Raw genomic sequence first — 25,646 nt, 5'->3', positions numbered from 1 at the left:
CAACTTATAACTAAATCTGAGGGGGGTGCGATGGGGAGGTTCCTTTGTGAGGATGGCAATGTCATTAGAGAATCTTATTATTGATACCTTACCATCTTTAATTTTAATCCCACTGGTGAACCTTTCTTTTAATTGTGTGTTTATACTACGTCATTGTCAAATTTATCAAGGGAATATACTCTGTTCACAACGTAAGTTGAAACACTAGTGAGATATTATCCATGCAGCCCGATGCTTTTTGTATTCTCCGCCTTGTGCGTCAGCCAGCAGTGCGGGTGGTGGGCTATGGTTTTTGGAGGATTCTGAATGGTGAGATACAAATACTGTTCAGTTGTTCTCTCTTCCGTTTCTCTCTACTCGGCAATGTCTTAGTTTTTGACACCAGTGTTAAAGCGAAATACCACAAGGGAAGAAATCTGCTGGAGAAAATACTGACACAAAGACGAAGGAGGCCATTCCGGAGGTGAGCGGGAGAAACAAAGTACCGTATGAAAATGAAGCTGGACCGTGGGAAGAAACGGAGTGTGGAAATGTCCCGCACAAGGATGTTACACAGGATGTACAGGAAGTTCCGCCACAGATATTAAGGTCCATTGTAAGCCACCGCGCAAGATATTTAGCCCAGCGAAGGCTTCCGGGTTTCACAACGGTTTCTTTTCAGTTACATCAGTCGCTAAGCAACAAAGAGATTTGAAGAGTTTTGGTCACTACTTCGAACGTCTGGTAAATTATTTAATATATAGAATATAAGTGAATGATTTCTCTAAGATAAAATCTCTGCCAATAGAATATAATGGGTCTCTGTTTTGCCAACGAGAGTAGTCATGAAAAGAATTAGTCGAAAAGTCATAGCGAAATCTTTGTCAGCCACATGAGAAGTGAGAATTTGTAGCGACGCAGCAGTGATTACGTCGGCTAATACAGAAAACTCTCTGAGTCAGTGGCATAAATCGGCGGCAGGACGATCTTTGTAGTCAATTCGTTCGGAGCTTTTGTCGTACGAGCACGCGTTTTGATGCATTGCCGCCAAACAGTAAAGTGTATTTATTATACACTCGCCGACTCAATCGTTTTACCTGGAGCATTCTCACCTGGGTCCTCCCTACAACATATTTCGTGTGCTTCATCATATCAAAGCGAAATACATACGCTTACATGGATCTGGCAGGGGAGAACATTAGTGGTGAATCATTTTTAATAAATTTATTTCTGGAGATAGTTAGCTTTTCTTTGCACGTGTTAATAAAATTGACTGTTATTGTATAGTACCTACCGGTAAAAGTTTTTATTTATTTTGCCTATTTTGAAGTACTCGTGTATGATGGTTTTGATCACGGGGCAAGATGAGAATACTGGTAAAAACTGAATACATTTCTTGACCTAGGAACTATAATATAGTACATTAATTAATTAAATGTTGCTATGTGTTCATTATCAAGTAGTATTTAACGGGAGGAATACTGTGCTGAAAATTAATGTAACTTTCCTTTAAGATTTTTCATTAACAAAAACCTTCCATCATAGTCTGAGCAGGTTTCATCACACGAAGTGCAGCATTAGCAACAAACTTGCGGTCTTGTGTTGTAAGGTCGACGGAGACGCATCGCATGCAGGACACTGCGCTATACTTCCTCTGGAACATTTTCTTTGTTCGTTTAAATGTTTCTTTTCCAGCTTACCCGCATCCTTATCAACCAACGTCGGTTTTTACACGTGAGCTCATAAAATCACTTCCGCCTTGCATATTGTGACTTTTCCGCTTTCTTCACATTTGGGCTTTCTTTAGGCAATGGTTTAAAATCGAAAATATTTCGGCAATTTTTGGCTTAGCTGGAGCAGTAGTGTTTGATAGTTCTAGTTTTTAATTACGCTCAACTTGATGTTGATACCCTGTTGTTGTTGTAATGTAATGTGGCTCTGAGCACTATGGGACTTAACATCTACGGTCATAAGTCCCCTAGAACTTAGAACTACTTAACCCTAACTAACCTAAGGACAGCACACAACACCCAGCCATCACGAGGCAGAGAAAATCCCTGACCCCGCCGGGAATCGAACCCGGGAACCCGGGCGTGGGAAGCGAGAACGCTAGCGCACGACCACGAGATGCGGGCCCCTGTTGTTGTTGTTGTTGTGGTCTTCAGTCCAGAGACTGGTTTGATGCAGCTCTCCATGCTACTCTATCCTGTGCAAGCTTCTTCATCTCCCCGTACTTACTGCAACCTACATCCTTCTGAATCTGCTTAGTGTATTCATCTCTTGGTCTCCCTCTACGATTTTTACCCTCCACGCTGCCCTCCAATACTAAATTGGTGATCCCTTGATTCCTCAGAATATGCCCTACCAACCAATCCCTTCTTCTAGTCAAGTTTTGCCACAAATTTCTCTTCTCCCCAATTCTATTCAATACTTCCTCATTAGTTATGTGATCTACCCATCTAATCTTCAGCACTCCTCTGTAGGACCACATTTCGAAAGCTTCTATTCTCGTCTTGTCCAAACTATTTATCGTCAATGTTTCACTTCCATAAATGGCTACACTCCATACAAATATTTCAGAAACAACGTCCTGACACTTAAATCTATATTCGATGTTAACAAATTTCTCTTCTTCAAAAAAGCTTTCCTTGCCATTGCCAGTCTACATTTTACATCCTCTCTACTTCGACCATCAACAGTTATTTTGCTCCCCAAATAGCAAAACTCATCTACTACTTTCAGTGTCTCATACTCTAATCTAATTCCCTCAGCATCACCCGACTTAATTCGAAAACATTCCATTATCCTCGTTTTGCTTTTGTTGGTGTTCATCTTATATCCTCCTTTCAAGACACTGTCCATTCCGTTCAACTGCTTTCCAAGTCCTTTGCTGTCTCTGACATAATTACAATGTCATCGGCAAACCTCAAAGTTTTTATTTCTTCTCCATCGATTTTAATACCTACTCCGAATTTTTCTTTTGTTTCCTTTACTGCTTGATTGAATAACATCGGGGATAGGCTACAATCCTCTCTCACTCCCTTCCCAACCACTGCTTCCCTTAGATGGCCCTCGACTCTTGTAACTGCGATCTGGTTTCTGTACAAATTGTAAATAGCCTTTCGCTAGCTGTGTTTTACCCCTGCCACCTTCAGAATTTGAAAGAGAGTATTCTAGTCAACATTGTCAAAAGCTTTCCCTAAGTCGACAAATGCTAGAAACGTAGGTTTGCCTTTCCTTAATCTAGCTTCTAAGATAAGTCGTAGGGTCAGTATTGCTTCACGTGTTCCAATATTTCTTCGGAATCCAAACTGATCTTCCCCGAGGTCGGCTTCTACCAGTTTTTCCATTCGTCTATAAAGAATTCGTGTTAGTATTTTGCAGCCGCGACTTATTAAACTGATAGTTCGGTAATTTTCACATCTATCAACACCTGCTTTCTTTGGGATTGGAATTATGACCCGAAGCAGCAGTATTTTCACAATTGCTGATCATATGGTTCGATCTCGCATTATTTGATCTCATTAACTGTAGCTTAGTTGAAATAAGCAATGATCAAAAGATGACAGGTCGTCAATCTGCCCTAGTCAACTTTCCACAGTCGGCTTTATTAAAAGTGCTTGAATTTTGAAGTAGTAGTAACAAGAATAATCTACTCGTATCTATTAGGTTGGCGCGTAAGTTCGTAGTGTTTTTGTTTTGTATGCTGATGTTGTGGCTGTTATGGGTTTATTTATCGATTGTAATTTTTATTTGTAGTTCTCTGTTCCTATCTGAGTTTAGAATTTATATGTTGTTCTTGTTACTTGGAGATAGTGAGTGAACTGTGGACGCTAGGAAAGGGAGAAATCGGAACATTTCCGTCATATTCGTGTGCATGTGTTCTACAGAGGGGTGACAGGAGCGCAAGCAGGCAGAAATATTTACACCGTGTATGTGGATAACGCTACTGGACAGAGAACGACAAGAAAACGGTTTCCTCTTTGTAAATAGGACCGTTTTCACATTATTGACTCTCCACTGTCAAGAAGACCTTCGAGGTTTGATGAAGATCGTTTAACCGCATTAATCCATAGTAATCCACGTCAGTGTATTCGAGAACTGCAAATATGATGAACTGTGATCATTTCACCATCGTGCGACATTTGCATGTAATTGGGAAACTTCAAAAATGAGAAGTTATGAGTACCGCATGCTCTATATCACAAAAATCGGTGGGTGACCATATGTGCATCTCTGCTTGATCGTCAGTTGGCTCGTGGACAGCACCGACCATTCCTATCCTGTATCGTTACTTGTGACGAGAAATGGTGTCTTTATGCTAACGTAAGGAAAAGAAAGGAATGGCTGAGCCCAAACAAAGCAGCAACTCCCCGTACAAAGACCTGCTCGCATCCACGTTATTCATCCGGTGGAATAGCGACGATATGGTGTACCGTAAGTTACCTCACAGCTGTGTAACCATCGAAGCTGACATTTATTCTCAACAACTCAGACGTCTTGCGATACAGAAGCTGGACTGGGAAGTCTTTCCGCACCGCCTTATTCACCTGATATTGCGCTCTCAGATTTTCACCTTTCCCCTCTCTCTATCGAACAACCTTCAGGAAACTTCCTTTCTGGGTCAAAATGCACTCCGAACATGGTTCGACGAGGTCTTCGGCTCAACCACGTGATTTCTGGTGTCGCGGAATCGAAAAAATTCCCCAGCGTGGGCAGACTGTTGTAAATAGTAATGGAGAACATATTATTGATGACTAAAGTCTGTGTTATTTGTATTATTATGTTTGTTAAACTTGTAGACAAATGCTACGAACTTTATGTACCAAACTAACAAATAAAAATGGAAATTTTCGTTTGTTCAAAATCATATATTTCCGGAAGTTTTTCACTCATTCCTTTTGTGGTGTCACCGCCAGACACCACACTTGCTAGGTGGTAGCTTTAAATCGGCCGCGGTCCATTAGTACATATCGGACCCGCTTGTCGCCACTGTGTGATCGCAGACCGAGCGCCACCACAAGGCAGGTCTCGAGATACGGACTAGCACTCGCCCAGTTGTACGGACGACTTTGCTAGCGACTACACTGACGAAGCCTCGCTCCTTTGCCGAGCAGATAGTTAGAATAGCCTTCAGCTAAGTCCATGGCTACGACCTAGCAAGGCGCCATTACTAACATTGCATGTATCTAAAGAGTCTCACTTGTATCGCCACAATCTCCAGATGTACCAAAAGGATGGATTAAAGTTAAGTATTCCCGAAGCTACGTACTTTTCTTTATAGCCTTCATTACGTATCCTGTTTCAGACCTCACGCATCCGGCTTTAGCTTAGCGCGTGCCTTTCGGCTTCCTCTCATTGTGTCTAGGCTGTCTTGCCTAGACACAACACCTTTGACATTTTGACACAACATTGCATTCGAAAATGTGCGTGTCTTTATATTGCTACTGCAGCGTCATATGATATACATATGTTGTTGTAGCTCTCCATGCTACTCTATCAAGTTCAAATCTTTTCATCTCCGTGTAACTACTGCGACCTACATCCGTCTGAATCTCCTTACTGTATTCATTTCCCGGTCTCCTACAATTTTTACTGCCCCCCCCCCCCACCCTCCTTCTCTTCAGTACTAAACTGGTGATCCCTTGATGCCTCAGAATGTGTCCTACCAATCGGTCCCTTATTTTAGTCAGACTATGCCACACATTCCTTCTCTCGTCAATTCTATTCAGCACTTCCTCGTTAATTACGTGATCTGCCCTCCTAATCTTCAGCATTCCTCTGTTGCACGATATTTCAAAAACTTCTATTCTCTTCTTGTCTAAACCGTTTATCGTCCACGTTTCACTTCCATATATGGCTACACTCCAGACAAATGCATTCAGAAAAGATTTCCAGATACTTGAATCTATATTCGATGTTAACAAATTTCTCTTATTCAGAAACGCTTTTGTTTCCATTGCCAGTGTACAGTTTGTATCTTCTTTACTTTGACCTTCATTAATTACTCTGCTGCCAAAACAGCAAAACTCGTCTACTATATTTAGTGTCTCATTTCCTAATCTAATTCCCTCAGCATCACCTAATTTAATTCGTCTAAATTCCATCATCCGTCCGTTGCTTTTCGTGATGTACATCTTATTTTCTCCTTTCAAGACAGTCTATTCCATTTAATTGCTCTTCCAAGTACTTAGATGTCTCTGATGGAATTACATTGTCAATTTTTTTATTTCCTCTCTCTGAACTTTATTTCCTATTCCAAATTTTTCTTTGGTTCCCTTTACTGTTTGCTCAATGTACAGACTGAATAACATCGGATATAGGCTACAACCCTGTCTCACCCCGTTCTCAACCATTGCTTCCCTTTCCTGCCCCTCGACTCTTATAACTGCTACCTGGTTTTTTCACAAGTTGTAAATAGCCTTTCGCTCGCTGTATTTTATCCCTGTTACCTTCAGAATTTGAGAGAGTACTCGAGTCAGCATGTCAAATGTTGTCTCTAAGTCTACAAATGCTATAAACATAGGTTTTCCTTTCCTCGACCTATCTAAAGTAAGTCGTAGGCTTACTATTGCTTCCTACACTTCTCCGAAATCCAAACTGATCTTCATCGAGCTCGGCTTTTGCCAGTTTTTTCATTCTTCTGTAAAGAATTGTGTTAGTATTTTCAACCATGACTTATTAAGCTGCTAGTTCGGTAGTTTTCACGTCTGTCAGCACCTGCTTTCTTTGGAATTGCAATTACCGCATTTTTCTTGAAGTCCGAGGGTATTTCGCCTGTCTCACACATCTTGCATATCAGATAACATAATTTTGTCGTGACTAGCTCTCTCAAGGCTATCAGTAGATGACGTTATGTCGTCTACTTCCGGGGTCTTGTTTCGACTTAGATCTTTCAGTGCTCCGTCAAATTCTTCTCGCAATATCATATCTCCCACTTCATGCTCATCTGCGTCCTTTTACGTTTCTATAATACTGCATTCAAGTTCATCTCCCGTGTATAGAGCTTTTATATACACGTCCACCTATCAGTTTTCAGCTTTCCCTTCTTTGCTCAGGACTGATTTTCTATCTGAGGTTTGATATCCGTACAGCTGCTTGTCTTTTCTCCAGAGGCTTCTTTAATTTTCCTGTAGGCGGTATCTATCTCTCCCCTAGTGAAATATGTTTCTAAATCCTTAACATTCCTGCTTAGTCATTTTGCACCTCCTACGAGTCTAATCTTTTAGACGTTTGTATACCCTTTCACCTGCTTCATTTCATCTGCGTCTACATATTTACTCCGCTAGCAACCAAGCGGTGTGTGGCGGAGGGCACAATTCGCACCAAAGTCATATTTCCCCCCCCACTTCCCCCCCCCCCCCCCCCCTGTTCCACTCGCGGATCGCGCGAGGGAAAAACGACTGTCTGAACGCCTCAGTACGAGCTCTAATTTCCCTTACCTTTGAATGGTGATCATTGTTCGATTTGAAAGTTGGTGGTAATAATATATGCTCTGCATCCTCAGTGAAGATCGGATTTCGGAATTTAGTGAGCAGCCCCTTCTGTTTAGCGCGACGACTATCTGCAAGTGTGTCCCACTTAAGATTTCTATGAGATTTGTAACGCTCTCGCGCTGGCTAAATGTACCAGTCCGGAATCTCGCCGCTCTTCTTTGGACCTTCTCAGTCTCTTGAATCAGACCCAACTGGTAAGGGTCCTATACAGACGAACAATACTCTAAGAGTAGACGAACTAACGTATTGTAAGCAATTTCCTTTGTTGAAGGACTGCATCGCTTCAGGATTCTACCAATAAACCGCAATCTAGAGTTCGCTTGCCCGTTACTTGTCTAATCTGATCATTCCATTTGAGATCATTTCGAATAGTCACACCCAGATACTTGACGGATGTTACCGCTTCCAAAGACTGGGCATTTATTTTATACTCGTACATTAATGGGGATTTTCGCGTTGTTGTACGCAGTAGGTTAGACTTACTAATATTGATAACTGCCAGTCATTACAACACGCATTTATTTTCTGCAAATCCTCATTGATTTGTTCACAACTTTTGTATGCTACCACTTTCCTGAAGACTACAGCATCATCGGCAAACAGTCTAATGGCGCTGTCAACACCATCAACCAGATAGTTTATGCACATCGTAAAAAGCAGCGGACCTATTAGCTGCATTTTTAAATTTTCTGCTTTCACCAGTTAAATACAGAATCTCCTGTCATATCCAAGGATTTCTACTACGCCTGTCTTTTTACCTATTTTATCCTCTGCTGACTTCGCTATTTCTTCTCTTGAAGCAACCCATTCATTTTCTACTGCGGACGTCCCCTGTTCTAGTCATCCGTTGCTTAAAGCTCCCTCTAAAAGTATCAGTAACATCTGGTTCTTTCAACTTATCCAAGTCCCATCTCCTTAATTTCCTAGCTTTTTGCAATTTCTTCAGTTTTAATCTACAGTTCATAACCAATGCATTGCGGTCAGAAACCACATCTGTCCCTGGGTATGTCTTACAATTTAAAATCTGCTTCCGAAATCTCCGTCTTACCACTATATAAATCCGGTCTTTCTTCGTCACTTCCACACACACTCATGATTGTTAAACCAAGTATTAACGATGATTAAATCATGCTCTGTACCACACGGTTGCCTGGCCTCTCAACAGATACCCCTCCGCTGGTGGGGCTACCTGTACCGCTGAGGCAAGCAAACCACCCCTCCGATGGCAAGGTCCATGGTTCATTTGGCGGGGGGTGGTGGCGTGTATATATCTGTAAACCATATGCCGCTCCCTTATGTATATGAAAACACTCGCATGTTTGAATGCAACGTTCTATCAAAATTTCAAAGGGATTTGTGAAGAACTTTCGGAGATTTAAGATTTAGAACTAACGAACATGAGATTTTTTGCTAAAACGTACCACATTTTTATATTGTACGGGGTGAGTCACGTAAGACGTAACACGCATTTTATTTCCCGAGTGGTTACACATATCTAAACGCGGTTTTCAGAAAATGTTAGAGCGTCGAGAGGAATGTATTTTTTTGTTTGGTTAATTTTCTTAGCTCTGGTATCAATGGAGATATTGAAGCCAGTATGTTTTTTTTAAAAAATGGAACTGCGTCCGACAGCTTTGAGAAGTCAATTACTGTGATATAGCGCTTGTTAATGTTGAAGTTGAACTTGCTGTAAAAATATTCGAGAATCGTCCTAGAATCTGAGAGCACGGTGGCTGGAAACGGCATTAGCGGTGCAAATATCGTCAAGAGGAGATCGCGTGCTACGTTGTGTCAGAATGTCAACAGATGTGCCTGTTTGTTTTTCTACACTGCAGGCCGCTCATTTCTGCTTTAACGTTTGTTGCGTGCAGGCATGTACACCAGTCAGGAGAAGCTGGATATACTACTTTCATGTGGTGAATGTAACATAAACGCCGTAAAAACAGTACAGCGGTATAGGGCTATTTATCCGGATCGCCAACGCCCGACCCGCCAGGCAACTGAACAAATTATTAAGACGCTAGTGCGGACAGGCTGCTTGGACGTCAAAAAGAGGACAAGAAAGCAGACTGCAACTGACAGAGAACACGAAGAAGCTGTTCTGGCTATGGCGCTAATGAATCCGCACGGTGGGACGAGACATATTGCCAAGGAATGTGGAATGAGCGAGACGAGTGTCATTCGCATCCTGCGTCGACATAATTTCCATCCCTATCACCTTTCACTACATCAGACACTCGACGTCCGTGATTTGGAACGTCGTACACAACTTTGTTGGTTTGCCCTTCAGCAACTGGGAGACGACCTTACATCTCTCCAACGTGTGCACCTTACCGATGAAGAAACGTTTGGTAACCAAGCTAATGTAAATTTGCACAACATGCACTACTGGACAGTCCAAGATCCACGCAGGCTTCGTCATGTGTAACATCAACGGCCGTGGAGCGTACGCGTGTGGTGCAGCATCATAGGAAATTACATTGTAGGACGTTACTTCATCTCCGGCGTTCTAAATGGACAATCGTACGCACGCTTTCTGACGAACTTTCTGCCGGTTCTTCTGGAAGAGGCACCATTGGATACTCGACAGTGTATGTGGTTGCAACATGACGGTTCTCCAGCTCACTCGTCCCGTGTTGCAACCCAAATACTAAATGAGAACTGTCCTGGACGTTGCGTAAGACGAATATCTGTTGTCACTGGCCTGCGAAGTTACCCGATTTGACTGCTCTAGTTTTCTTTCTTTGGTGAGCACTCAAAGATGCAGTCTATGACGAAGGCCCTACTACACCAGACGATATGTGTCGCCGAATCGCCAGTGCGTCCTCTGCCGTATCATCCACTGTAACTGCATCTGTTCATCGCTCATTCGAACGGCGATTGCAAATGTGCCTTTCAGTCCATCGTCAACAGTTTGAACATATGCCTAAATAAGGGATAAAATTACTTTTTTTGGAAGACGCAATTTATGCTATCCAAATCATTGCTAGTAAACTGTTTATTTCATTTACGCGTGTACGAAATTGCACTGCAATGTCAAATAAGTAGACAGCATGTGTTGCATGTAGCTGGTAACACTGTCATTACGCGCTTATGTTCACCATGAAACAACGTTTCGTTAAGAAGAATATTTATTTTGCCGTGTACACGCGGTCATCTAAGTATTTTAGTAAAAGTTATAGTTAAACGAATGTATCCCATATGACACAATTTAGAGCAGTGTAGGCAGAGACATTTGTCCGACAGCAGGTCTTTTACCTCTAAGAAGCACACAGCCACGTACAGGTAAAGATAATTCAAATCCTCCTTCTAACATTTAGATATTTAATGCAGTGGTTGCCTTTTGCACCTAGTAAGACCCCTTTACTTTTTTAAGAATGAACAGCAGCTTTCTCTATTTCAGTTCACATAAATCTGGGAGGTACACAAATGTGAAATAGCTTTCCTAAGCCCATTGAAATACGCTAGCTTCTAGCTTGTGTCGTAGTTCCATACACAACATTCGTAGGTGAACCTGCATCTAGGTTGCAAGTTCGTTCAAGTGCCAATAAAGGTTTATTCTCGTAGCGCAGGCCTGCCTTACATTATACCACTACGCAGCCCGGTCCGAGACGCCTTTTTGACAGTGTTTGCACCGCAAATGCCTTTTCTGGCCACCGTGCTCTCACATTCTAGGACATTTCTCGAATTTTTTTTGCAACAGGTTTCAACTTCAACATTAACAAACTCTATATCATTGTAATGTTCTTCTCAAGAGCTATCGAATGCAGTTATAAAAAGTATACTATACCATTTTTAAAAAAGTATTTGCTTCAGTATCTCCATTGACACTAGCTCTAAAAACATTGACGAAACAAAAAATACGTGTCTCGACGCTCTAATATTGGCCGAAAACCGCGTTTGGACATGTACACCCGTTCTCAAAATAAAAGGGTTGTTACGCCTTACATGACTCGCCCTGCATATATTTATATACCATAAGGCGCTCCAGTACACATACACTATGTCATCAAAAGTATCCGGACACCCCAAAATCATATGTTTTTCATATTAGGTGCATTGTGCTACCACCTACTCCACATCAGCGACATCAGTAGTCATTAGACATCGTGAGAGAGCAGAATGGGGCGCTCCACGGATCTCACGGACTTCGAACGTGGCCGGGTGAAAAAATGGTTCAAATGGCTCTGAGCACTATGGGACTTAACATCTATGGTCATCAGTCCCCTAGAACTTAGAACTACTTAAACCTAACTAACCTAAGGACATCACACAACACCCAGTCATCACGTGGCAGAGAAAATCCCTGACCCCGCCGGGAATCGAACCCGGGCGTGGGAAGCGAGAACGTGGCCGGGTGATTGGGTGTCACTTGTGTCATACGTCTGTACGCGAGATTTAGACACTCCTAAACGTCGCTAGGTCCATTGTTTCCGATGTGATAGTGAAGTGGAAACGTGAATGGACACGTACAGCACAAAAGCGCACAGGCCGACCTCGTCTGTTGACTGACAGAGAACGCCGACAGTTGAAGAGGGCGTATTGTGTAATAGGCAGACATCTATCCAGACCATCACACAGGAATTCCAAACTGTATCAGGATCCACTGCAAGTACTCTGACAGTTAGGCGGGAGGTGAGGAAACTTGGATTTCATGGCCTAGCGGCTGCTCATAAACCAAACATCACGCCGGCAAATGCTAAACTACGCCTCGCTTGGTGTAAGGAGCATAAACATTGGACGATTGAACAGTGGAAAAACGTTGTGTGGAGCGACGAATCACGGTAGACAATGCCGCGATCCGATGGCAGGGTGTGGGTATGGCGAATGCCCAGTGAACGTCATCTGCCAGCGTGTGTAGTGCCAATACTAAAATTCGGAGGCGGTGGTGTTATGGTATGGTCGTGTTTTTCATGGAGGGAGCTTGCGCCCCTTGTTGTTTTGCGTGGCACTATCACAGCACAGGCCTACATTGATGTTTTAAGCACGTTCTACCTTCCCACTGTTGAAGAGCAATTCGGGGATGGCGATTGCATCTTTCAACACCATCGAGCACCTGTTCGTAATGCACTGCCTGTGGCGGAGTGGTTACACGAGAATATCATCCCTGTAATGTACTGCCCTGGGCTGAGTCCTGACTTGAATCCTACAGAACACCTCTGGGATGTTTTGGAACGCCGACTTAGTGCCAGGCCTCACCACAGTGCAGCACTCCGTGAAGGAAGGGATACCATTCCCCAAGAAACCTTCCAGCACCTGACTGAACGTATGCTTGCGACGGTGGAAGCTGTCATCAAGACTAAGGGTGGGCCATCATCGTATTGAATTCCAGCATTACTGATGGAGGGCGCCACGAACTTGTAAATCGTTTTCAGTCAGGTGTCCGGATACTTTTGATCACTTAGTGTACCATAGACACATAAAAACTAGCGCGTCACCGAATGCAACATTGAGTCAGAATTTCAGAGCAATCGGTGAAGAACTTTCGGTGAATTAAGATTTTGAACACCTGAACTTTTACATCTACATAAATAAAAATGTAAATGTTGCTTTGCTCAAAATGTTAAATCTGCGAAAGTTCATCAACGATTGCCTCAAAATTGTGACACAACGTTGCATTAGATAAGTGCGTGTTTCATATGTATGTTACAGTGAAACACCGAAATCTGTAGAATGTCGACTTTCACCGGTGAATGTCAACATTCACATAGTCGCTTGGTGTATGTCCGAAATATTTGCTGCCCGCATCTCGTGGTCGTGCGGTAGCGTTCTCGCTTCCCGCGCCCGGGTTCCCGGGTTCGATTCCCGGCGGGGTCAGGGATTTTCGCTGCCTCGTGATGGCTGGGTGTTGTGTGCTGTCCTTAGGTTAGTTAGGTTTAAGTAGTTCTAAGTTCTAGGGGACTGATGACCATAGATGTTAAGTCCCATAGTGCTCAGAGCCATTTGAACCATTTTGAAATATTTGCTAAATACCCTCATTTCTGACTTACACCAGTAAATGTTGACATTCACTATGCACTAATAGTGAATGTTGAACATGTTGGAGATTTATATTTTCTTCTCTGTAATTCAGTCGCTATAAAACGTCACAAGTGGGACGTAACTTTTTCGCCTCTCTTTCTGAAAGGAATGAGCAATAATTTAAAATACACAGTACATTCTACATGAGAAAAGAAAATAATAGTTATAAAAAATTACTTACTTATGTGATTGAAATCATATTTATTGCAACAACTTAAACTATTATGACACTTTGAATTGCACAAGAGTCCCTTGCTTTTACAACTGCATTTATTTGTGGAACACTTCCTATTGCAATGACAGCGTGTATAGCCTTGTCCCCCGCTTCTCGAATTAGCAGCAGCTGCTTCTCTCAGTGACATTTCTTGAAAAAAAATCTCATCTATGGAAAGTAACTTTTCTTTACAAATTACGAACTGATTACGTGTTTAGAGCTGCTGGAAGATACCATTTTTATTTGCCAGTTTATAGAAGTCGGAGTCTTCTATTCCAACAACAACCGCTAACACATTTCGGCTATCTGTACGACCACAGTCGACATCAGGGACTTGTATTCGTACATTATCATTTGAGAAGGGGGAAACTGTTTTTGTGAGGTTCGCAACACCTTTGTTGCTTGCACTAGAAGATTTTCTTTCGCGGCCGCTCTTTTTGTAGAAATTGAGAGGCACCCACTTGCCTTTCTCATACTGTGGCATCGAGCAGTCAGGCCTGCAAGATGAGTGGTTTGCCAAGCGAGTGGAATCTTCCTTAATTTATCGAGCAACATGAATTCTCGTATCTTACTATTTAGTTACAAATTATCCTCCTGTATGAATAATACGCAACGGAAACACGCATCTGACTATCAGTGATTTATAGAACTCTGACTGTACACTACGCACTGGCAATACCACATTTACCTTTTGTCTTTGATTTAACGGCTTTTATATAAATTCGGGACATTACAATAACATACAATTTAATGAAAAAAGGCCACCAATCTCTTTCTTTTCACTATTTGATTTATTCCTAAACACACAAATTCTACAACCTACAACAAAATCACATGAGAAATTCCGCCCAGTGGGCATGGCTTTACGTTAGTGAATCTCTATACTATGGTCTCGTAATCTATTTACCGCAACAGTGCACTCCCTGGATCGGATGGTGGATCTTTTATTATACCTCACACTTCGCCTCTCACAATAATCCTCACGAAACTTTCCTCCAGATCGGGCGATACAGAAGGAACAGGCATACCCACAAATCTTTCGAAACTACCTTGCTACTCCCATGCAAAACACACATACCCAAATTACAAGACATACACAACACAACAATATGAAATATTACACAAAGAACGGTTACAACTTCATCACTTTCCGCTTTCCCACTTCAATCAATATTTATCCGTTTCACACGACACTGCCCCACTTTGTAATTCTACTTTCCTACTGTGAACTCTGGAGATAAACGCACGTCTTCCTGTGCAATGCAAGCCAAGTGGCGTTGCTGGAAAAACGGCCGACTCACCTTGATTCTCTCTCAGAGTTTAAATTTAGCGTCACACGGAATGATATTTCTTAAATACTTCAACTTATGATACACACGCTATTTCTTAAATATTTCAGCTTATTGTACACACGCTATTAATTCTTAAATATTTCAGCTTAATGTACACACGCTATTAATTCTTAAATATTTCAGCTTAAGCTCACGGAAGTATCTCAACTTATAACTACACGTGGGCTCTTTGTGACCGTTGGTTTACTACAATCCCCTTAAAATTACCTGCCTCACTTTGTAATTTTCCCCACAAAAGGTCCTGTGAAAGAGAAATTATTAATTCTAACTACTCTTAAATATTCCACATCCATACCATGCCTCCACTCTTTCATCACGGAGCACAACAAAAAAAACAGGTCTTTACAGCAGAAGGTTCAGCGGCAGAGTGCTGAAACATGGCCGTATTCTGATTCTCTCGCACCTCTCTCGAAGTGGGAGAAGCACCCTGCTACCTTATTGGTCAGCCACATTTCAGACGCTCAAAGCTCTGGTAACTTCCATCTCTTTGGTCTCACCAAAGGTAGCCAAAGGATCGACTCAAAGATGATCATATATTCCGATTCACTATCTGTGGTTAGCAGACGACCATACATTCATTCCTTTCACAGATCTCACCAAACTGGATGTAGGGATTTATTTTGAGGGAGTGCACATGTGATCAATTAAATAAATAAATTGTCATTCTTTCCCACACTGGTATCCGGCTTCGCTGTATTAATTGAAATTGAGTTACTTTTACACAAAAAATGTGTTGTTCTGACAAGAATTTCGTACCTATTTTCAATGTTGGGCGGTACTGTACCCTTTCACCACCGGCTACCCATGCAGAAAAAAATGGCACGGTACTATCCTTGCAATGCGAGGGTAGTTCCGAACATTTTTTTTTTTTTTTTAAGAAAATTGTATTAAAACAAACGTAGCAATTCATCAAAATAACCAGGAGGAGACCTTAGCCCCTGGTGACCTCAAATTGACGACCAAATGTTGTTACTTTACCAAATTGGCAGTTGTTGCATTATTGTACTCTCCACAATCCGGAGTAGCGTACACATACAAATTTACAACAATATACATGACAAATAAAACATCACATAGAAATGAAAAAATAATCTTGAGATAAAATTTTGCTTTAGTTACTGGGATCTTCGTTATTTTTATGAGTAATCCAAATTTCAATAATTCTAAAACAAATAAAAAATACTTTCTCTGTTGTCACACATATAGACGACAAGAACTTGCATTTCGACTAGCCTTCGTTACACTTTAATGTGAAATGTCACCACTGTGATAATAAAAATAAGTGGCTTCAGTCAAAACACCAACAAGATTATTACTATGGACGACATCAAAATACATCAGTTAATTCCGATATTTGTTGTGCAATGCAAACTCTTGTCCCCTGTGACAATCTTACTAATCAATGCTACATGAACCGCTACGTTAGTATTACGCCACTGGCTTATAATTAGAGCATCATTGTACGAAATATTCTAATAAACATGCTACGTGAACTTGATAACCCAGAACAGACAAAAAACAAACACTAACTATTCTAAACACAAATGTTGATGAAATACAATCACACTTGCTGTCCCTTCAGGAATGAAACACATAAAAAAAACATTTACACAATTACGAATACATTATTCCCTATCTTGCGAGTCACACGGAAACCTTTCATTCTGTGATTTTCTTGGGGTCAAAAAGTTGCTGATAGTTTTCCTAGAACCACTGTCTCGGTGTCAAAGCTCTCCCATGGTTACCCGGACGAAAGTCTTTGAGTCACTCAAATCGGCATTTTGAACACGCACTGAACAGTAAACTGTATCTCACATTAAACACAAATGTCATAGTCACTGTCAGAGTACCATCCACACGAATCTGTTCGTCCAAAAAAAATGGCCCTACAACTACTATTACCCACGGTTCTGTCCTTTCAGTTCATGGTGTAATTAAAAGTCGTAAGTTTCAACAAACAGCACTTATTCCCGCACCAGTTCAAGAAATGTCTCCTACTACAGACGCAAATGTCAATGTCCCACTCTAGTTTCTTGCCTTCATACAATAATTGTTCACCAAACGACAACTGTCCTCTAAGTATACCAATTGTCCCACATGCAATTCACAAAGCACACTTAACAAGTCACTGCCAAAAGTTTATGGATCCCACCATTCAGTGGTCAAGACAAAACAAAACGATCGTCCTGTCTGCTAAAGACAAAATCTTTTCCACCACTCACAACGTGGAAACACCAGTCCTTCACTTTCCACATTATGGAAAGTCGCAGTCATCTTGTTTCACGGCTCCACAGTCCAGTACTAGTTATTAGCTGCTGGTAAAAAAAATGCTCGCCGGGCTCTGCCGCGCCTCGTCCATTCTGCAGTAGCGCCGCTGCGCGCGCCGTTGAGCAGAAGAAACCACCCGCTGTTGCCTCCGCGGGATACCTTCCCCTGTCGTAAGGGTGGCGGAACTCATGAATGGCCAGTGGTACGTGCGTGTCGCCCCAGGCCGTTGACCTGCTGTAGCGGGCGCGTGGAGTGTACCCCGTCCGACAGTGGAGTGGGGAGTGCCGCGGCTCTGTCGCCTGTCGCCATGGCATCGTCAGCTCGGCCCGCTAGCGGCATGGGCGTTACGACACCCAATCAGTTAGCCTTCCGTGCATCTCGCAACAATACAGACAAAAGGAAATTCTTACATTAAAATTATACACCCTAGTTTTCTACTCATACAACATCAACATTTATCTCTTTTCTATAGACAGCCCATACTCGTGCTATTCATTGTACCTGTCGTCCCTCATACAAAACATGAAAGTGTAAAAAAAAAAAAACAAAAGGAATAATAAACAATCTATACAGCTCATAATTACAATATCAAATAGTAGGCTACTCTAACGTCCTATCACAGTGAAACTATTAGAAACTTTATCCTAAAACTACAATATACAATGAACTTTTGTGCTCGTGACAGACTGAAATTAATACCCCTTGAAAGTGTTCTAACAAAAAAAATAAGAAATAATCTACACAGCTCACAATTACCTACCACTGGTTATTAAATATTAAACTACTTTAACATCCTATCACAACAAACATTTTAGAAACTGTTGACTCTAAATCTACAACATACAATGCACCTTTGTGCTTGTGACAGATTGAAATTAGTATCTCTTTATACATTTTACATTTTATTATATATAACAACATTTCTAGGACATGTATGAACCATCCACATGATGTCAAATCCTGACCTGCCATCGAGGTTCATCCAAATCAAACAATACACAATAATGTTTTAGTTACAGATCGGTAGCATCCCCTTTACAGGAGTGGGCGCATTGATCACACTACTCTACGACTCTCACTCACCAGACATCACATTTTCCTTCTCATTCAATCCATTAATACACTAACAGAATAGGTCTAGAAGTCAGTTAACCTTAACACCACCACACTCACGACAACATACCATACCTTTGCTCCCTTATACTTATAACACCACCACACTCACGACAACATACCATACCTTTGCTCCCTTATACTCAACCACATAACACATGAAGCTGTTCCGGAGATAGCTTTCCAGTCTCCGAATTCGTCCTTTCACTCTGGCACCTCTCTCCATCGGCTTACCTCCGCATTCGCTTTACCCATTAATCATTCTGCTAAACACCAACTTAGAATTGCGACATTTCATCTAAGAACAAAAAATACACAAATTAATCAACCTGCAAAATAACTGTACACATTCTTGGTACCGTTTTGATTGGTTATACTGGTACCAGGCTTCAACAACAACAAAAAATATTATTATTATTTTTTTTTTTTTTTTTTTTGCCCAATCGCAAATGTTATGCTAAGAATTAGATCTTACACTTATATTACATCTTACGTCAGTGTTCCACAACGTTCACCATCTGGATCTCATACTCCCTTTATGTCCTTTCACATTGTGCAGTTGTCCTCATCTCTTCATTCGTATTTCGGCTCTCCGTCCGTCCATTACTCCATCATTTCCTGGTCTTCCTTCGCCATTCGCATCAATCTCTATTGCAGCATACACAGGTCTCTCTGTAACATACATCTAAGACATCTCCACATTATTCAGTTCTACTCACCTTTATTTACCACTATTTCATCACGTCGAATCTCTATTTATTAATCACACTGCTTCACGTCGCTTCTTCCCTTACCTATCACCTTTATCCACTACTATTTATCACGTCGCTTCTCTATCTACCATCTTTATTCCCTCATAAATCATCACGTCGTTTCTGCTTGATCCTTATTCATACGACAAAAAATACGTACATACACCACTCTGTCGACTCCTGTTCATGACTCATTTGACCAGTCTATTCCGTCATACTTCCTGACATCCCGCCTGAAAATTCTTATGTTCGATTTGACCCTGCACAACGTTACACACCACAAATAAATACACTGACTATCTACCATAAATTGCCTACTTTAGATCTATCCTTAACTTTTCCATAATTTGATGTTAGAAATGTGATGAAGCCCACGAGACTGTTTTCCCTTGATCGTCTCAATCAGTACAGCATTTTCATGGACAATCCGCCTCACTCTGAATGGTCCACTATACACAGTAAAGAATTTGCTAGTTAGGAATCTGTGCTTCTTTGATAATCGATGAGTTTTAATTAGAACCTTGTCTCCTACTGCCAATTCGATCTTACGGATCTTTCCTTTCTGCTTCTCCTGCCTATCCTTAGCTGCTTTCTTAATACGCTCTATCGCAACCTTGACAATTTCTGTGTGCCTCTGCTTTCCTGATCGCGGAAAATCTACCAGCTCCCTGACTCGATCTGGTGGTGGTTCATTCTTTAGTACCGTAATTGGTGATAATCCAGTTGCTCCATGTGGTAGCTCATTGAGGATGTCCTGAAAATCTTTGAGAAAAATACTCCAACTTCTGTGTTGCCTATGGCAATAGATCTTACACAATTTTCCCAGTTCTTTTACCACTCTTTCACTGGGGTTACTTGCAGCATGGTATCGGGATATGAACACCGGTTTTATCCTTCTTCTCTTCAGTGTGGTTAGCCATTGTCTGGATCTATATTGCGGTCCATTGTCAGCTATGAACTTTTCTACAGTTCCTACTTCTCGCAAAAAGTTTTTAACGATCGCTGCTGCCACTGTCCTTCCCGTCGCACGTTTCAAGGCGGTAAAAGTCACATACTTTGACACCAATTCCACTGCTACTAAAACATATCTATATCCCTGCACTGACTTAGGTAGCGGGCCAAACAAATCTGTTGCTCCGAATTCCCTCAATCTACCTGGCACTATCGGAAAAAGCGGTGCTTTGCATGAGATAGTTAACGATTTTGCCTTCTGGCACAATTTGCAACTACCAAGCACGTTCTTGATCCTCCTCTCCATACTAATGAAATAAACTGATTCCCTTAACTTCTTACAGCATTTCCTTGCCCCGTAATGCCCGTAACTTAGGTGAGTGTACCAGATCAGCTTGTTGACTATTTCATTTGGTATACACAACACCCAGTCCTGTGTGTTCGGATTTCTACGGTAGAAAAGGACCCCGTTCTGAATTGTATAAAAACGTGCTATATTGGCATCTAAGTTCCCTCTAACTCTGTCCTTCACCATTCTCCATGACGCGTCTTTATCCTGCTCTTTCGCGATATTTGTGAGTACCGTCCCTATGTATTTCTCGAATGGCACGCCCTGCATATACAATATATCATATCTGTTCTCGTTTACCTCCTCATCAAAGCATTGACCGTGACCTACTGGATTCCTTGACAACGCATCTGCCACTATATTCTGTGGCCCAGGAATATACATGACCGAAAACTGAAACTCCTGTAAATAGAGTGCCCACCTAGCGAGTCGTCTATGGTTAAGTTTGGCCGACATCAGAAACTGTAGTGACTTGTGGTCAGTATAGATTTTAGTATGCCTTCCATACAAATAGTATCTAAACTTACTAAAACCCCATACTATTGCCAAAGCTTCAAGCTCAGTTACCGTGTAATTTCTCTCAGCTTTGCTAAGCACTCGGCTCGCAAATGCAATAGGTTGTTGTATTACTTCTCCTCCTTGCTCTTTCTGCCTATTTTCGCTTTTTGAGTTTATCTCACTCTCCCTCTGCAATCCACCTGGTGGTGTGTCACCTTCGCTACTGCACGCTAATTGCAACTGTACTAGTTCTTCCCTATGTTTCCTATTTGTTTCCAATTGTGCCTCTTTAAACTGTAATAGTGATTGTATCTCCTCCTGGTCGGCATAAACCTTTCGCTGCGTACTGTCAGAGCCTGTTTCGCCTCTTATACTGATCTTTTCTACATCTGCGCTAATCATATTCATTCTGACCACTACCTCCGCAACTTCATCCCTGTGTTTATTTAGCGCCATTTCCTGCCGTGTGACTTGAGCTTCCACGCTGTCTAATGCCCCTTGTTTATCTGCCAGTAAGTCCCCCACTATCTCTTTGATTCGCTCATCCGGCCACACGCCCCTATGTTCTGTAATATCGCTTTCTATTGCACTTATTCGTACCTCCAAATTATTGGCTTTTTCTTTCACAGCATCACATTCTTGCTGCACCGCATCCAGATTCTTCTCCCCCTCATCTAACCGATTATTAACTGCGGACAGACGCTCATCGATAACTGTGTGTAGCTTCCTCATTGCCTCTTTATTTCCCTTATCAATTGCCTCCAATCTTTCCTTATTTGCTTCCAATCTCTCCTTAGTCTCCCTATCCATTGCTTCCAATCTCTCCTTAGCCTCCCTATCTCTCTCCTTATTCTCCCTATCTCTCTCCTTATTATCTCTATTGATTGCTTCTAATCTTTCGTTAGTTGCTTCAAATCTTTCCTTAGTCTCCCTACTCATCGCTTGTAAAAACTGCAGTATCACATCGTTATTTCCTACTTTCGACGCGCTCACCTCGTTCGCCTGAGAAACCGTAGCTTCGCTAAGGGTAGCTGCACTTTCACCGCGCACCTGGCCTAGTCTCGGCTCGCCCGCGTCGTCGGGAAAAGCCCGCGTTTGTGGACAAAGCCCACCGCATAAAGGTTCCCCTTGCAGCGGTCCACTGAACAATACAGCCCGTTCGGAGCGTTTGTCTTTCTCGCTCATTAACCCATGGTCAACAGCTACTTCCTGCTGCACTGCTACGTCCACCCCAGAATCGCTATTCTCCATGGTGGCTACACTTTTCGACTGCGACCTAGTTACTACGGACATTACGCAAAAAAAATTATGAAACGATCTTCCAGCCTTGTGCGATATAGCAATTAATTACATAAAATAAAATAAAAGATCCTCACCAATCCAGAAAGAATTTGCAAACAGAAAAAATTTTACTTCTTAGCGCTATCACAATACATTCCATAAAAAAAAATCTTAACAGCAAACCCTAACAACAAAATATCCTAACAAAAACGATCCTGGCAAAGGAATCCTGGCAACAAATTAAATATCCTGGTAACAAAATTATCGTGGCAAAAAACGGAATCCTGGCAACAAATTAAATATCCTGGTAACAAAATTATCGTGGCAAAAAAAACGGCATCCTGGCAACAAATTAAATATCCTGGTAACAAAATTATCGTGGCAAAAAAAAACGGAATCCTGGCAGGGTCGAAATTATGAGAGGCACCCACTTGCCTTTCTCATACTGTGGCATCAAGCAGTCAGGCCTGCAAGATGAGTGGTTTGCCAAGCGAGTGGAATCTTCCTTAATTTATCGAGCAACATGAATTCTCGTATCTTACTATTTAGTTACAAATTATCCTCCTGTATGAATAATACGCAACGGAAACACGCATCTGACTATCAGTGATTTATAGAACTCTGACTGTACACTACGCACTGGCAATACCACATTTACCTTTTGTCTTTGATTTAACGGCTTTTATATAAATTCGGGACATTACAATAACATACAATTTAATGAAAAAAGGCCACCAATCTCTTTCTTTTCACTATTTGATTTATTCCTAAACACACAAATTCTACAACCTACAACAAAATCACATGAGAAATTCCGCCCAGTGGGCATGGCTTTACGTTAGTGAATCTCTATACTATGGTCTCGTAATCTATTTACCGCAACAGTGCACTCCCTGGATCGGATGGTGGATCTTTTATTATACCTCACACTTCGCCTCTCACAATAATCCTCACGAAACTTTCCTCCAGATCGGGCGATACAGAAGGAACAGGCATACCCACAAATCTTTCGAAACTACCTTGCTACTCCCATGCAAAACACACATACCCAAATTACAAGACATACACAACACAACAATATGAAATATTACACAAAGAACGGTTACAACTTCATCACTTTCCGCTTTCCCACTTCAATCAATATTTATCCGTTTCACACGACACTGCCCCACTTTGTAATTCTACTTTCCTACTGTGAACTCTGGAGATAAACGCACGTCTTCCTGTGCAATGCAAGCCAAGTGGCGTTGCTGGAAAAACGGCCGACTCACCTTGATTCTCTCTCAGAGTTTAAATTTAGCGTCACACGGAATGATATTTCTTAAATACTTCAACTTATGATACACACGCTATTTCTTAAATATTTCAGCTTATTGTACACACGCTATTAATTCTTAAATATTTAAGCTTAATGTACACACGCTATTAATTCTTAAATATTTCAGCTTAAGCTCACGGAAGTATCTCAACTTATAACTACACGTGGGCTCTTTGTGACCGTTGGTTTACTACAATCCCCTTAAAATTACCTGCCTCACTTTGTAATTTTCCCCACAAAAGGTCCTGTGAAAGAGAAATTATTAATTCTAACTACTCTTAAATATTCCACATCCATACCATGCCTCCACTCTTTCATCACGGAGCACAACAAAAAAAACAGGTCTTTACAGCAGAAGGTTCAGCGGCAGAGTGCTGAAACATGGCCGTATTCTGATTCTCTCGCACCTCTCTCGAAGTGGGAGAAGCACCCTGCTACCTTATTGGTCAGCCACATTTCAGACGCTCAAAGCTCTGGTAACTTCCATCTCTTTGGTCTCACCAAAGGTAGCCAAAGGATCGACTCAAAGATGATCATATATTCCGATTCACTATCTGTGGTTAGCAGACGACCATACATTCATTCCTTTCACAGATCTCACCAAACTGGATGTAGGGATTTATTTTGAGGGAGTGCACATGTGATCAATTAAATAAATAAATTGTCATTCTTTCCCACACTGGTATCCGGCTTCGCTGTATTAATTGAAATTGAGTTACTTTTACACAAAAAATGTGTTGTTCTGACAAGAATTTCGTACCTATTTTCAATGTTGGGCGGTACTGTACCCTTTCAAAATCAACTCGTGTTTTTCGGACAGAATTTGATGTGAAGACGTTGTAGGTTGTAGCTCCTCTTCAATATTTTTGTTTGGAATATGGTTTTCGGAACGAACACTGCTCAATTTTTTTTATAAGCATTAATAGTTCCTTCAAGCTCTTCTTCGGTTTCACAAGTGTTGGCAATTTCGCTGAGTTGTTCTTCAGTTTCAATATCTGCGATTTGTTCGCCAGGCAAAAAAGGCGATGCTATGCCTCTTTTCGCTTTAACGTCAAACATGGCTTCATAAGGACTTTGGCGTATTCCTTCGTGGTATGTAGTGTTCTTGGCAAATTGAACAAAGGATAAACCATCTGACCATTTATTTGTATCGTTATCGTTCATCCATGCAGTTATCATATTCTATATATCCTGATTGGCCCTTCCAACTGAGCCTTGTGTTTTACTGTGATGAGGCTTTCCATGAACTATTTTAACATCTTCCCACATAGCGCATATTTCGGATATGACTTGATTACTAAATTCTCTACCATTATCTGATTGCAATATTGTTGGTGCGCCAGATGTTAAAAATATTGAAAGAACGTGATGCGCAACTTCTTCAGCTCTTTTAGTTTTCAGAGGTAATAGCTGGACAAACTTAGTTAAATGACCTTGATACACCATTATGAACTTACATTCGGCATCTCTGTTTGACTGCAGATCTATCAGATCAACTTGACATCTTGAGTTTAATTCAGAACTAACCATTGGTTTCACAACAATACCTTTCTTAGGTGCACTGTGTTTCATTTGACACTGTTTGCATAAATTTAAATACAACATTACAACCTTACAACCTCATACGTAATATTTTTGTATTTAACTTGCAACTCTTTAAGCATACGTGTTCTTCCTCCGTGGCCTATTCTGATATGAGTTTCATGTAGTACACTGTACAATTCTTCATTGGTAACATATTACTGTATATTCGTTTCCCCTGGTTTTAATGGTACAATTAACTTCTCTTCATCATTAATTTTTAAAACATCAAAAAGTTTTAATCGTCTGTAATCCAAAGGTGTGTTGCATTTAATTTTAGCAGAAACCACGTCAGAAAGTATTTTAGAATACTTTTCTTGAGAAAAATAAAAACAATTGTGTTCTCGTTTACCTGCAATTAATTCATTTAACTTTTAATGAAAAAGATCACGATTTACTGCAGTATGCATTTAATGTAAATTAGGGTATCGGAAAAAAAATTAAGAAAATGTTGCTCGCGTTATCAAAGCTTG

Source organism: Schistocerca americana, chromosome 6, assembly GCF_021461395.2.
Source record: "Schistocerca americana isolate TAMUIC-IGC-003095 chromosome 6, iqSchAmer2.1, whole genome shotgun sequence".
Lineage (NCBI taxonomy): Eukaryota > Metazoa > Arthropoda > Insecta > Orthoptera > Acrididae > Schistocerca > Schistocerca americana.
The sequence above is the reverse complement of the archived record's forward strand: the minus strand, read 5'-3'. Positions refer to the sequence as shown.